We start from the raw sequence: 15,545 nt of genomic DNA, 5'->3' as shown, positions 1-15,545 counted from the left end.
CCATATCATTTCAGATCCTAAATACTTTTAATATAATGACCTTTAAAAATTGGCTTCATTTTCTCTAGGCAGCTACAATATAGTTCCCAACTCCCCTTTAAACTGCCTAACATTTAAAGCTCCTTTTTGTAATAGTAAAAAGTTAAAATAATCAAACTGTGCATTAATAGCAGATTGATTAAATAAAGAATTCTACATACACAAAGGAGATTTCATTGTCATTGAACATAAAGTTGAGGGGTGCCTGGGTGGCTCAGTCAGTCAAGCCAAATCTTGATTTTGGCTCAAGTCATGATCTTACAGTTCATGGTTTCAAGCCCTGTGTCAGGCTCTGAGCCTGCTTGGGATCCTCTCTCCCCCTCTCCCTCCCTCTCCCTCCCTCTCCCCCCTCTCCCCCCTCTCCTCCCCTTTCCCTCCCTCTCCCCTCCTCCCTGGCTTGCATGTCTCCCTGCTTCAAAATAAATAAATAAACTTTAAAAAAAAAGAAAAAAGAAAATAATGTTGAAGAAAATGTTTAATGGATAAATTCACAATACATTAATTTTAGGAAGCAGGTTACTCTGCCATTTGGCAACTCATGGTTCTCTTTTGAATCTCAATTTCATCTGTATAATTAGGATAATACCAGCCCTACCTACTTCACAGAAGTGTTGAAAGGAGATAAAATAATATATTGTGGACTCATGACAAGTGGTTGTCCAACTTTAGTATGTATCTCTAAATCTTGGGAGTGTTTGTTGAAAATTGTGATTCCTGACCCCTTCTCTACCTTTGAGAGCCCAAATATTAGCATAAGAGGCCTAGGAATTCACATTTTTTTCCTTTTTCTCACCAGCAGATTCAGACACAGGTGGTCTATAAGCCATACCTTGAGAGAACACAGCCCTAAACATTCAATGTCCCCAACACCTTGTCAAGTCCCCAATTAATTAATTAATGTGACTACATGCATAGCAGAAAATGTATAAAAGAGTGTTGAGTAATACTTTTCCTACTGACTCAGAATCACCAAATAGGACCCAAAGGTAAGAATAAAGAAAGCTCTCCACAAAAATTTCTGGCTAGACTCCTGCATCACTTCTACAGTCTTCCTGCCCTGGTCTATGTAAGCAAAAAGGTGGGGGTAGGGAAGTAGACTAGAGATAGTTGTATTGGTAAGACAATGATCACAATTTAGAGGATTTTCCATCTCCTCCTCATTGAAGTTGTGAATTGTTTTTTTCCCAATTCCAAATTACAGAGCGCTCTGAGAATCACTCATAAAGACTGAGGGTACCTGTAGGAAGAGCAGATCAGCATGTCATTTTCCAACTGTATACCTCTTCTGTGGCAGACTTATTCATCAGTCTTCTGTGCCCATTTTGGGAATGAGAAATGAGACCCAACGAGACCACAAGAGGGTTAAAAAAAAAAGCCAATGGGGGCAGCATTGAAGCAGCCTATTATAGGAGGATATGGAATCAAGTAAATGGGCTTGCACCTCCCTGGTGATACCTCATCTGCCATCAAGAGACAGGAGGTGAGTCACCAGGGATAGAGCTGAAAGGGTTTGGATACAGGCAAGCCAAAGCTGATCTCTCAAATGAAAGGACTATTTAGTAAGGATTTTCCCAGAGAATTTCTCCTTGTATACCATGAGAGAGCCAATTTTTGGATGCTTCCCCTAAAGAGGGTGTTGATGGCTAGTTAATTATGTTTTAGCTGTAGTAGCAACAACCACATAGGACTAGGGCAGTGGCCAGACACTCCTTCTCCTTCCAGCCCTCACAACACAAAGAAAGAACTAGAACCAGAAGAGAGGGAAAAGAAGGAAGATAGCAAACCAGGCCCTCTCTTCCTGTCTCAGTTCCCTTGCAGGGTTCAAACTTGAACTAGGGGATTGGAAAAAATGAGATTCAAATATTAAACTGGACTACACTGAACTCTACAACAATAGTAAGGGCCTGGAAAGATATGGAATCTACTCGAGATGTCAAAGAAGAAAGACTTGAAAGAACTTTGTTAAGGGCAGTGATGGGGGAAAAATAAATCAATTTCATGTTTGTAATCCTATCAAGTTCAGATGACTCAAGAATATGGCCATAAATTTATACACAGTATTCACAAAACTACTTCATGATTCCCTAAGAGCCAGCTTTGTTCTTTCAGCACTCAAACAACCCTACCACCCACAGTCTTGTGGTACATGTGATTCAAATTTGTACCTAAGCAAATGAATCAATTATTGCAGGTCATGGATCACTGGAGTTCCATGGGAATAGTTAAAACTATGAATTGTAAATCACTAGGTGTCAAGTGTCTCCCATAGGTAAAATTGATTTATAAACTGCAAAATGCTACATAAACTCAAGTTATTCACCAGATTATGCTATTGTCAAGGGTAAGGTTTATACCTTATTTACCTTTATATTCCCATCTTGGCAACACTTAACCTAGTACTTGGCCCATTCCAGATATTTACTAAATGTTGTAGAATGAGAACAATTCGAGAATAAGTAATTGTCATTTAATCTTAGAGTCCTCCTTAGTTTTCCAGCACAAATCTATAGTCACTCTATCAGTGTATCTGATATCCTTAAACTTCAGTGAACCTCAGGTTCCTCAGGTACAGAGTAGATGATGGTGGTTGCAGCTGAACAATTCTGTGGGAGTGACTGAGGAAGTAACTAACTTAAATTATATTTCCACCAAAAAACAACAAAATATCATCAACCGAAAACTACTAATTCAAGAGGATATACCATGCACTTAAGCCTATCTCTCCTATTTCCTGAGACTCATAGAAATAAAAGAATGAAATTTTTAAAAAGTAATAAACCTCAGGGCACCTGGGTGGCTCAGGTATTGGTTAAGTGTCCGACTTCAGCTCAGGTCATGATATTAGAACTTGGCAGTTCGAGCCCCACATTGGGCTGTGTGCTAACAGTTCAGAGCCTGGAGCCTCCTTTGGTTCTGTGTCTTCCTCTCTCTCTCTGTCCCTCCTCTGCTCATACTCACTCTCTCTCTCTCTCTCTCTCTCTCTCTCTCTCTCAAAAATAAATAAACATTAAAAAAATTTTAATAAAATTAAATTTAAAAAGTTATAAACCTCACCATGCAAGCTAAGGGTAGGAAAAACAGGATCTATTCACAATTGCCTAAAGGAGTTCAACAATTTTTGGAAGAAGGAAAACATACGAGAGTGTGTTGAGTAATGAATGCACCACACCAGGGCATAGAAGAATGGGATACAATTTGCATGTTAGAAATCATGAGATGCTGATGGTGCTTGGGTGGCTCAGTAGGTTGAGGATCTGACTCTTGATTTCAGCTTGGATCATGATCTCCTGGTTCATGAGATTGAGTCCCACATTGGGCTCTGTGCTGACAGCACAGAGTCTGCTTGGGATTCCCTCTCCCTCTCTCTTCTCTGCCCCTCCCTGCTCACATGCATGCTTTCTCTCAAAATAAATAAACTTAAAAAAAAAAGAAAGAAAGAAATCATAAGATATTGGATTCAGAATTGATAGTGAAAAATGTGGCTGAAAACAAGATTAATTGAAGGTTTACATACAGATTTACAATGCAAATCATCACCTTTCTGCTTCTCGCATACCCCTGCACTTGGAATGCCAATGTCCAGGAAAAATAGACAAAACCGAGGCCTCTTTTGTGGAACCTTCTGGGGTTAGCAAGGACTTGTATGGGATTTGGTGCCCCAGCCTACAAGCCTTCATATTCTGGCATTTTGAAAGCCTATGCCTGACAGCCAGCTTCCCATCATTTTATGCTGTAGTGAAATCAGAAAGCAAACATGGCCCCCTCACCCTAAATAGGACAGAGGTCTCCCAGGAAGACTGACCTACTAATGTAGCCATGGAATGAATTCACACAAGCAACTTAGGTCTTTCTTTAGTAATATTGGATGATCAAGTAGAATCAGAAAAGTAAGGAGAAATCAGAATATGAAAGAAAAAGACTAAAGTAAACAAAACTGATGCTGGATGAAATCAAATAATTTAGGGCATAGGATGGACATTAAAAAAAAATCCAGTATTTTCAAAATAATTCAAGCAGATTGTCCATTAAATAAAAACACTATGTCATTACAAAGGAATAATTAGAGAATAAGATGGTTTTTAAAGATTAAAAATATGAGGAAGATGGAAGAGGAGGAGGACCCCAAGCTCAGCTTATCCCATGGATACCTTATTCCATGGATATCTTTAGCAAATACTTGGTCTGACTCAACTCAAGTGCAAGTAGGCCACAAACTGGCCCATTAATATAGGGACCAAACACTGCCCCAAAAAAGGAAAGAGCCACTGTGGATGACTCAATTAAAGGCAAATGCAGCACAGCCACAAGAGTCGGGCACACACAACATACATAAGAGACATTCCTAAGGTGCCAGATTCTGGTGAACAGGCGACATTGCAGTACAGGCCACTATAGGACGTCTTCTTCATACAGCCATTACTTTCAAGAGAAGAAAACATAGCAGAGATTCCTAACACACAGAAACAGACATAGAGTGTTACACAAAATGAGGAGACAGAGGAGTTCGTCTTAAATAAAAGAACAGAACAAAATCACAGCAAGAGAGCTAAGTGTAATGGAGGTAAGTAATAGATATGCCTGATAGAGAATTTAAAGTAATAGTCACAAAAATACTCAATGGATTTGAGAAAGGAATGGAGGACTTCAGTGAGACCCTCAACAAAGGGATAGAAAACATTAAAAAGAACCAATCAGAGATGAAGAAACAATAACTAAAATTAAAAATACACTAAATGTAATGAATAGTAGACTAGAGGAAGCAGAGAAACAGATTAGCGATCCCAAGGACAGAGTAATGGAAAGCAATCAAGCTGAACAGGAGAAACAAAAAAATAATAATAAAATTTTAAAAAATAATAATAATACAAAATGAAAATAGACTGAAGGACCTCAATGACACCATCAAGTGTACTAACATTTGAATTATGCAGATCCCAGAAAGAGAAGAGAGAACAAAGGGGGGAGAAAATTTGAGGAAATAGTAGCTGAAAACTTCCCAAATCTGGGAAGGAACTAGAAATCCAGATCTTAGAGGCACAGAAAGCTCTCAACAAAATCAATCCAGGAAGGTCCACATCAAGGCACACAGCAATTAAGTTGGTAAAAAAAAAAAAAAAAAAAAAAAAAAAAAAAAAAAAAAAAAAACAACTAGTGAAAAAGAGAGAATTTTAAAAGTAGCAAAAGAAAATAAAACAGTTGCATACAAGGGACACAAGAAGGCTATCAGCTTATTTTTTCAGCAGAAACTTTGCAAGACAGAAGGGTGTGGCATGATATATTCAAAGTACTAAAAGAAAAAAACCTCCATCCAACAAGGCTATCATTCAGAATACAAGGAGAGATAAAGAGTTTCCCAGATAAACAAAAGTTAATGGAACTCAGTCTTTCATTTAAACCAGCCCTACAAGAAATGTTAAAGGGGACTCTTTGAGTGGAAATAAAAGACCATAAGCAGGAATAAAAAATGTAGGAAGCACAAAAGCAGTAAAATTAAGTACATCTATAAAAATCAGTCAAGGGATTCACAAAATGAAAGGATTTAAAGTATCACATCATACACCTAAAACATGGGGAGGAGAGGAGGAAAGAATGGGTATACATTTAAGTGACCATCAACTTAGTACAGACTGTTAGAAGGATAAGACGTTATATGCAGAGGCACCTGGGTGGCTCAGTTGGTTAGATGTTGGACTCTTGATTTTGGCTCTGGTCACGATCTCTTGGTTCAGGATTTCAAGTCCTGCATCAGGCTCTGCACTATCAATGGAGCCTGTTTGGCATTTTCTCTCTCTACCCTACCCCACCACTCCCCTGCTTGCACACACTCTCTCTTTCCCTTAAAATGAATAAACTTTAAAAAAAGATGTTATACACAAACCTAATGGTAACCAGAAATCAAAAACTAGCAACAAATATGCAAAAATAAGGAGAAAGGAATCCAAGCCAATCATCTAAAGAAAGCTAACAAACTGTGAGAGAGGAGAGCAAGATAAGTAACAAAGAAGAGCTACAAACCCTCCTCTCCCATAAAATAACAGGAAAATGGCAATACATACCTATCAATAATTACTTTGAGTATAAATGGACTAAACACTCCAATCAAAAGACACTGTGTGATAGAATGGATAAAAAAACAAGACCCATCCATATGCTGCCTATAGGACACTCATTTCAGACCTAACGACAGATGCAGATTGAAAATGAAGGATAAAAAAGCAATTATCAGGAAAATGGAAGTAAAAAGAAAACCAGGGTAGCAATACTTATATCGGACAAAATAAACTTTCTAACAAAGACTGTAAAAAGAGTCAAAGAAGGTCAGTAGATAATGATAAAGGGAAACATCTAAGAAGATATTACAATTATAAATATTTATGCACTCAACACAAAAGCACCCAAATACATAAAACAGCTAATAACAAATATAAAGGAAATGATCAATAGTAACACCAATGGTAGGAGACTTTAACACCTCACTTACATCAATGGATAGATTATCCAAACAAAATCAACAAGGAGACAGTGGCTTTGAATGACAAATGGACTAGATGAATCTAAAAGATGTATCAGAACATTCTATCCTAAAATAGCAGAATACACATTCTTTTGAAGTGCACATGGAACATTCTCCAGAATAGATCACATATTAGTCCACAAAACAAGCCTCAACAAATTCAAAACGAAGGAAGTCATACCATGCATCTTTTCTGACCACAATGCTATGAACTAGAAATCAACCACAAAAAAAAATCTGAAAAGAACACAAATTCATGGAGGCTAAATAACATACTACTAAACAATGAATGGGTCAACCAAGAAATCAAAGAGGAGATAAATGAAAGTGAAAACACAATGGTTCAAAATCTTTGGGATCCAGCAAAAGCTGTTCTAGGAGGGAAGTTTATAGCAATACAGGACGACATCAAAAAGCAAGAAAAATCTTAAATAAGCAACCAAACCTTATACCTAAAGGAGCTAGAAAAAAAAACAGTAGAAGGAAAATAAAAAGAATAAAGATTAGAGCATAAATAAATGAAATAGAAAGTTAAAAAAAATTGAACAGATCAATGAAACCGGAAGCTGGCTCTTTGAAAAGATCAACAAAATTTATAAATTTTAGCCAGACTCAGAGCAAGAGTGAGAGCACATGTGTGAAAGAGGAATCAAAGAAAATCAGAAATGAAAGAGGAGAAATAACTGATACCATAGAAGTATAAAGCATTACAAGAGAATATTATGAAAAAACATATATCAACAAATTGGACAACCTCAAAGAATTGGATAAATTCCTAGAAACCTATAGTTTCCTAAAACTGAATTCAGAACAAATAGAAAATATCAATAGACTAATTATCAGCAATGAACTTGAATAAGTAATCAAAAAAACTCCAAAAAAGCAAAAGTCCAGGACCAGATAGCTTCACAGGTGAATTCTACCTAACATGTAAAGAATGGTTAACACTTGTTCTTCTCAAACTATTAAAAAAAAAATAGAAAAGGAAGAAAATCTTCCAAATTTAGTCTATGAGGCTAGCATTACCCTGAAACAAAACCAGCAAGGACACTATAAAAAAAGAGAACTATGGGGAAGCTTGGGTGGCTCAGACAATTAAGCATCCAACTTTTGACTTTGGCTCAGGTCATGATCTCACAGTTCATGAGTTTGAGTCCCATGTTGGACTTTCTACTTACAATGCACAGCCTGCTTGGGATCCTTTGTCTCTCTCTCTCTCTCTCTCTCTTCTCTTTTTCTCTCTCTGGCCCTCACTTTCTCTCTCTCTCTCTCTCTCAAAAATAAACATTAAAAAAAGAGAACTATGGGTCAATATCTCTGATGAAGACAGATACAAAAATCCTCAACAAAATACTAGCAAATGGAATCCAACAATACATTAAAAAAATCATTCACCACGACGAAGTGGGTTTTTTTTTCCTGGGATACAAAGGTGGTCCAATATTTGCAAATTAATCAACATTACACATCACACAAACAAGACAAAGGATAAAAACCATATGATCATTTCAATAGATGCGGAAAAAGCATTAGACAAAGTACAACAACCACTCATGATAAAAACCCTCAAAAAGTAGGTTTAGAGTGAACATACCTCAACATAATAAAGACCCTAAATGAAAATCCCACAGCTAATAATTATGTTTAATGCTGAAAAACTGAGCTTTTCCCCTAAGAATCAGGAACAAAACAAGAATGTCCACTCTCACCACTTTTATTCAACATACTACTAGAAGTCTTAACCCAGCAATCAGATAAGAAAAAAGAAATGTAAGCCCTCCAAATTGATAAGGAAGAAGTAAAAGTTTCACTATTTGCAGATGATATGATACAATATATAGAAAACCCTAAGGACTCCACCAAAAAAAATACCAGAAATGAATAAATGAATTCATTCACTGAACTAATGAATTCAGTAAAGTTGCAGGATACAAAATCAATATATAGATTTTGTTGCATTTCTATACATGAATGATGAAATGGCAGAAATAGAAATTAAGGAAACAATCTTATTTACCATTGTGCCAAAAATAATACCTAGGAATAAACATAATCAAGTAGGTAAAAGACCTGTACTCTGAAAATTATAAAACACTGATGAAAGAAATTGAAGATGACACAAATAAATGGAAAGATATTCCATGCTCATGGATTGGGAGAATGAATATTGTTAAAATGTCCAAACTACCCAAAGCGATCTACACATTTAATGCATTCCTGATCAAATAATCAACAGCATTTTTCACAGAACTGGAACAAACGTTCCTAAAATCATATGGAAACACAAAACACCCCCAAATAGCCAAAGTGATCTTTAAAAAGAACAAAAATGGAGGTATCCCAGATTTCAAGATATACTACAAAGCTATAGTAATCAGGGGCACCTGGGTGGCTCAGTCAGTTGAGTATACAACTCTTAATTTTGGCTTACGTCATGACCTCAGTTTGTGAGATCGAGTCCTGTGTCAGCCTCTGTGCTGACGGTGCAAAGTCTGCTTGGGATTCCTTCTTTCCCTCTCTATCTTCCCTTCCCCTGCACATGCTCTTTGTCTCTCTCAAAACACATAAACATTTTTTTTTAAACTATAGTAATCAAAACAATATGGGACTGGCACAAAAATAGACACATAGATCAATGGAACAGAATAGAGACCCCAGAAATAAACCCGTGATTATACGGTCAAATAATCTTTGAAAATGGAGGCAAGAATGTACAATGGGAAAAAAATCTCTTTAACAAATGGTGTTGGGAGAACAGGACAGCTAAATGCACTAGAACAAAACCAGACCACTGGTTTACTCCATACGCAAAAATAAACTCAAAATGGATTAAGAATCTAAATGTAAGACCCAAAATCATAAAAATCCTAGAAGTGAACAAATGCAGTAATTTCTCTGACGTTGGCTATAGCAACATTTTTCTGGATCTGTCTTCTGAGGCAAGGGAAACAAAAGCAAAAATAAACTACGAGGACTACATCCAAATAAAAACCTTATGCACACCAAAGGAAACAATCAACAAAACTAAGACATCCTACTGAATGGGAGAAGATATTTACAAATGACATATCTAATAAAAGATTAGCATACAAAATATATAATGATCTTATACAACTCAATACTCAGAAGGCAAATAATCCAATTAAAAAATAGTCAGAAGAGGGGCACCTGAGTGGTTCAGTCAGTTGAGAGTCCAACTTCAGCTCAGATTATGATCTCATGGTTTGTGAGTTCGAGCCCCATGTTGGGCTCTGTGCTGACAGCTCAGAGCCTGGAGCTTGCTTGGGATTCTGTGCCTCCCTCTCTCTGCCCCTCCGCTACTGCCCCCCCCCCACCATTCACACTCTCTCTCAGTCTCTCAAAAATGAATAAACGTTAAAAAAAAATTTTAAAGGGCAGAAGGCATGAACAGACATATCTCTGAAGACATACAGATGGTCAACAGACACATAAAAGGATGCCCAACACTGCTTATCATCAGGAAAATGCAAATCAAAACTACAACGAGATATCACCTCACACCTGTCAGAATGACTAAAATCAAAAACATAAGAAAAAAAACAGTGTTGAGCAGGATTTGCAGAAAAGGGAACCCTTATGCACTGTTGGTGGGAATGTGTACTAGTACAGCCACTGAGGAAAACAGTATGGAGTTTCCTCAAAAAATTCAAAATACCATATGATTACCATATGATCCAGTAATTCCACTAATGGGTGTTTACCCAAATAATAGAAAAATACTAATTCAAAAAGATATATATACCCCTGTGTTAACTGAAGCATTGTTTATAATAGCCAAGATCTGGAAACAGCCCAGTGGGATCATACATACCATGTACACACACACACACACACACACACACACACACACACAAACACAGACATAAATACATACACAATGGCATACACACACACACACACACACACACACACACACACACACAATGGAATATTACTCAGCCATAAAAAAGAATGAAAGAATAAAAAAGAATGAAATCTTGCCAGTTGCAATGACATTAATGGATCTAGATGGTATAATGCTAAGTGATATGAGTCAAAGAAAGACAGATATTATATAATATTTCACTCATATGTGCAACTTAAAAAACAAAACAATTGAACAAAGGAAAAAGGGAAAATGCAAAAACAGACTCTTAATTATACAGAATAAACTGATGGTAACCAGAGGGTAGGTAAGGGGGTGGGGTGGGGAAGGGTAAAATAGGTAAAGGGGATTAAAAATCACACTTATCATCGTGAACACTTAATAATGAATAGAATTGTTGAATCACTACACTGTATACTAAAACATTGTATATTAAGTATACTGACATTAAAATAAAATTTAAAAATAAAATGTAATGAGGAATGGACCGACAGACTTCTAGCATGACAGAATGCAGAGCTCCATAGTTCCATTCACTAGCAAAACTGTATACATTAAAAAACTGTTTTTATCATAAATATGCATTTTTTTGTTTTTAGAAATTTTAAAATAACTTTCCTATTATCAATGCTACTTTAATGTTTAAATTGACAAATCACAAGGTATATATTTGCTTCAAGACAACAAATGCTAAATATTATCAGAACAAACCAATGATGTTTTCTGACAAGCAAATATTTCAAAAGTCATTACAATAGTCATAGTAAACTAAATTACTTGAAGAGAAAAAACATATTTAAAATATGATTACCAAATTTTAAAAAATAACAAAAGAACTAAAAAACATTTGAGAAACTCTCCTAGAATACAGAATAAAATTAGATGAAAAATGTAAAGAGAAAATAAAAGGCATTAAGAGAAATCCAGGAGGGAGAGGAGCTAAGATGGCAGGGTAGTAGGAGGACGCTGGGCTTGCCCCATCCCTTGATCACAGCTAGATAAATATCAAATCATTATGAATAACCAAGAATTAGATCTGAGGACTGACAGAGTAAACCACACAACTAGAGGGAGAGAAGAGGTCACATTGGGGAAAGTAGGAGGTATGGAGACGTGATTTGGGGAAGAAATGGACTGTGGGTGCTATGGAGGGGAGAGAGTCCTGGTCACAGAGAAAGACCAAAAAGAGAAAAAGAGAAAGGGAGAGAAATGCATAGGGGACCACATAAGGAAAACACTTCCCCAGAGCAATTACTGGCAAAGTCAGAAGGGGTGATTTTTGTGAGTTTTACAAGTAGCAAGGCTCAAAGACTGGAGTTTTAGAGGTCAGCACTGTGGCTGGTGTGGAGCCCAATGGGTAGGGCTGTGCTCCTGTGAAGGAGGGGGGAAGATAGCCTGGGAGCAGATGGTGAGACCTAAGGATCCCCTGGGATGCACTGGGATAGACAGTTCCTCCTTCTTGGAGTGCAACTGGGAGAGGTTGTATTGCCTCTCCAGGCATCATTTCTCAGCATAAACTAACTTCAGTAAGTAGTACAGGGCCAACACTGACTGCCTAACCTGCTTACACTAAGCCCTGGCCCCCACAGTGCAGCAGGTGCTGCTTTTCTTGGACAAGTATGCTGCTTTTCTTGGACAAGTATGCCTGAGAAGCAGCAAAATATCCCAGAATATCAGCACAAACACCCACACACACCATGTCTACTGACCACAGAGTTCTGCAAAGCTTCAGCCCTGGTGGAAACAGATCAGGTCTTAACAAGCAGACCACAGCACGCCTAGTTAAAACTCATCACACTTTGGCCAAGGTTCAAACACTCCCCACTGCAGGGAAAGAGAAACTGCAGAAGATCGACCTGAGGTAAAGAGCAGTCAACACAGTACAGTGCACACAGCATACACCAGAGGCACTTCTGCAAGCATCAGGCCTTAGGCAGTATATGACTTCTTCTTTATAAACCCATTGCTCTCAGGAGCAGGAAACCTAACAGGGTTTCCTAACATACAGAAGAAGACAGAGATCTAGACAAAATGCCAAGATAGAGGAATTCATCCCAAAAGAATGAACAAGAAAAGGTCACTGTCAGGAATCCAATTGAAACAAAATAAATAATATGCTCAGTCCAGAATTTAAAGCAACAATCATAAGTATACTAGCTGGGCGTGGAAAAAGCATAGAATATACCCAGGAATCCCTTATCACAGAGATAAAGACCTAAAAACTAGTCAGGCTAAAATGAAAAATGCAGTAACTGAGATTTGAAACCAACTGGATATAATGATCACAAAGATGAAAGAAGCAGAGAAGTGAATAAGTGATATAGAAAACAATTATGGAAAATAATGAAACTGAAAAGAAGAAAGAACAATACTGGATCACAAATGTAGACTCAGGGAACTCAGTAACTCCATAAAGCCTAACAACATTCATATCATAGGAGTCTCAGAAGAAGAGAGGGAAAGGGGGCAGAAGGCTTACTTGAGGAAATTATAACTTCTCTAATCTAGAGAAGGAAACAGACTTCCAAATCCAGGAGGAACAGAGAACTCCCATAAAAATCAACAAAATCAGGCCAACACCTAGACATATTGCAGTTAAATTTGCAAAATATAGTGATAAAGAAAAAAATCTTAAAGGCAGCAAGACAAAAGATGCCCCTAAGTTACAAGGGAAGACAAATAAGGTTAGCAGATCATTCCATAGAAAGTTGGCAGGCCAATAGGGAGTGGCATGATATATTGAACTTACTGACTGAGAAAAATATGCAGCCAAGAATACTCTAGCCAGCAAGGCTGTCATTCAGAATAGAAGGAGAGGTAAAGAGTTTTCCAGACAAACAAAAACTAAAGGAGTTTAGTTAATTAAACCAGCAGTTTGATGGTCACAAAAGCAACAAAGACTAGAAAAGAACACAGAATATCACTAGAAACAATGACTTCACAGGTAATACAATGGCACTAAATTCATGTCTATCAGGGGCACTTGGGTGGCTCAGTCAGTTGAGCATCTGACTCTTAATTTCAGCTCAGGTCATGACCTGACAGTTAGAGAGATCAACCCCTGCATCGGGCTCTGCACTGACAGTATGGACCCTGCTTGGGATTCTCATTCTCCTTCTCTCTCTGCCCCTCCCCTGATTGCTCGCTCTCTCTCTCTCTCTCTCAAAAAAATTTTTTTTTTAATTTATATCTATCAATAATCACTCTGAACGTAAATAGACTAAATGCTCTAATCAAAAGACATAGGGTGTCAGAATGAATAAAAGAAATAAGACCCATCTATATGCTACCTACTAGAGACTCATTTTAGACCTAAAGACATTTACATATTGAAAGTGAGGAGATGGAGAACCAACCATTATGCTAATGGACACCAAAAGAAAACCAGAGTAGCCATACTTCTATCCGACAACTAGATTTTAAGCCAAAGACTATAATGAGATGAAGAAGGGCACCACACCATAATAAAGGGGTCTATCCAATAGGAAGATCTAACAGTTGTAAACATTTATGCCCCCAACTTGAAAGCACCCAAATATATAAAACAGTAACAAACATCAAGGAACTCATTGATAATAATACAATAATAGTAGGGGACTTTAACACCACACTACCTCAATGGACAGATCATCTAAGCAGAAAATCAACAAGGAAACAATGGCCTTGAATGACACACTAGAGCAGATGGACTTAACAGATATATTCAGAACATTTTATCCTAAGCAGCAGAATACATATTCTTTTAAATTCACATGAGATATTCTCTGGAATAGATCACATACTAGGTCACAAATCCATCCTTGACAAGTACAAAGCAGCACAACATACATTCTTTTCGAGTGCACACAGAACATTCTCCAGATTATATCACACATTGGTCACAAATTAGTCCTCAACAAGCACGAATAGATTGAGATCATACCATGCATATTTTCAGACCACAATACTATGAAACTTGAAGTCAATCACAAGAAAAAAATTTGGAAAGATCACACTCACATGAAGGTTAAAGAACATCCTCCTAAAGAATGAATGGATCAACTATGAAGTTAAAGAAGAAATTTAAAAAAATACATGGAAACAAATAATAAAAAACACAACAGTCCAAAATCTTTGTGAAACAGCAAAAACAGTCATAAGAGGGAAGTATGTAGCAATATAGGCCTGCCTCAAGAAGCAAGAAATAACTCAAATACACAACCTAATTTTATGCATAAAGCAGTTGAAAAAGAAGAGCAAATGAAGCCTAAAGCCATCAGAAGAGAGGAAATAATAGAGAGTAGAGCAGAAATAAATGATATAGAAAGAAAAAAGAAACACTAGAACAGATCAATGAAACCAGGAGCTCATTCTTTGAAAGAATTAACAAAACTGATAAGCCCCTAGCCAGACTTATCAAAAAAGAAAAGAGAAAGGACCCAAATGTGAGAGAGGAGAGATCATAACCAACACCACAGAAATACAAACTACAATAGAATATTATTAAAAATTGTAAGCCAACAAATTGGGCAATCTGGAAGAAATGGGCAAATTCCTAGAAACATATAAACTACCAAAACTGAAAACAGGAAGAAAGAGAAAACTTGAACAGACCAATACCATCAAAGAAATTGAATCAGTAATCAAAAATCTCCCAGTAAGCAAAAGTGTAGGCCAGATGGCTTCCCGGGGGAATTCTACCAAATATTTAAAGACGAGTTAATACCTACTCTTCTTAAACTATTTAAAAAAAATAGAAATGGAATGAAAGCTTCCAAACTCATTCCATGAGGCCAGAATTACCTTGATTCCAAAACTAGACAAAGACTCCACTAAAAAGGAGAACTACAAGCCAATATCCTTGATGAACACGGATGCAAAAATTGTCAACAAAATACTAGCAAATTGAAGCCAACAGTACATTAGAAGAATTCACCAATCAAGTTGCTATTTATTCCCAGGTTGCAGGAGTGGTTTAATATTCACAAATCAATCAACATGATACTACATTATAAAAGAGCCATATGATTCTCATAATAGATGCAGAAAAAGCATCTGACAAAGTACAGCATCCATTCATTCATTCATGATAAACATTCAACAAAGTAGGGATAGAAGGAACATACC

The 15,545-nt window shown here is 37.0% G+C and overlaps 1 protein-coding gene across 6 annotated transcripts in view; it reads right to left on the bottom strand.

The window, feature by feature from the left end:
• Window positions 1-15,545, bottom strand: part of SLC44A5 (solute carrier family 44 member 5) — a 370,056-nt gene that overhangs the window by 55,809 nt on the left and 298,702 nt on the right. The window lies entirely within an intron of this gene.

This window comes from Neofelis nebulosa, chromosome 2 (genome assembly GCF_028018385.1).
Source record: "Neofelis nebulosa isolate mNeoNeb1 chromosome 2, mNeoNeb1.pri, whole genome shotgun sequence".
In the NCBI taxonomy this organism is placed as follows: domain Eukaryota; kingdom Metazoa; phylum Chordata; class Mammalia; order Carnivora; family Felidae; genus Neofelis; species Neofelis nebulosa.
This window is presented reverse-complemented; position numbering and strand designations above follow the sequence as displayed.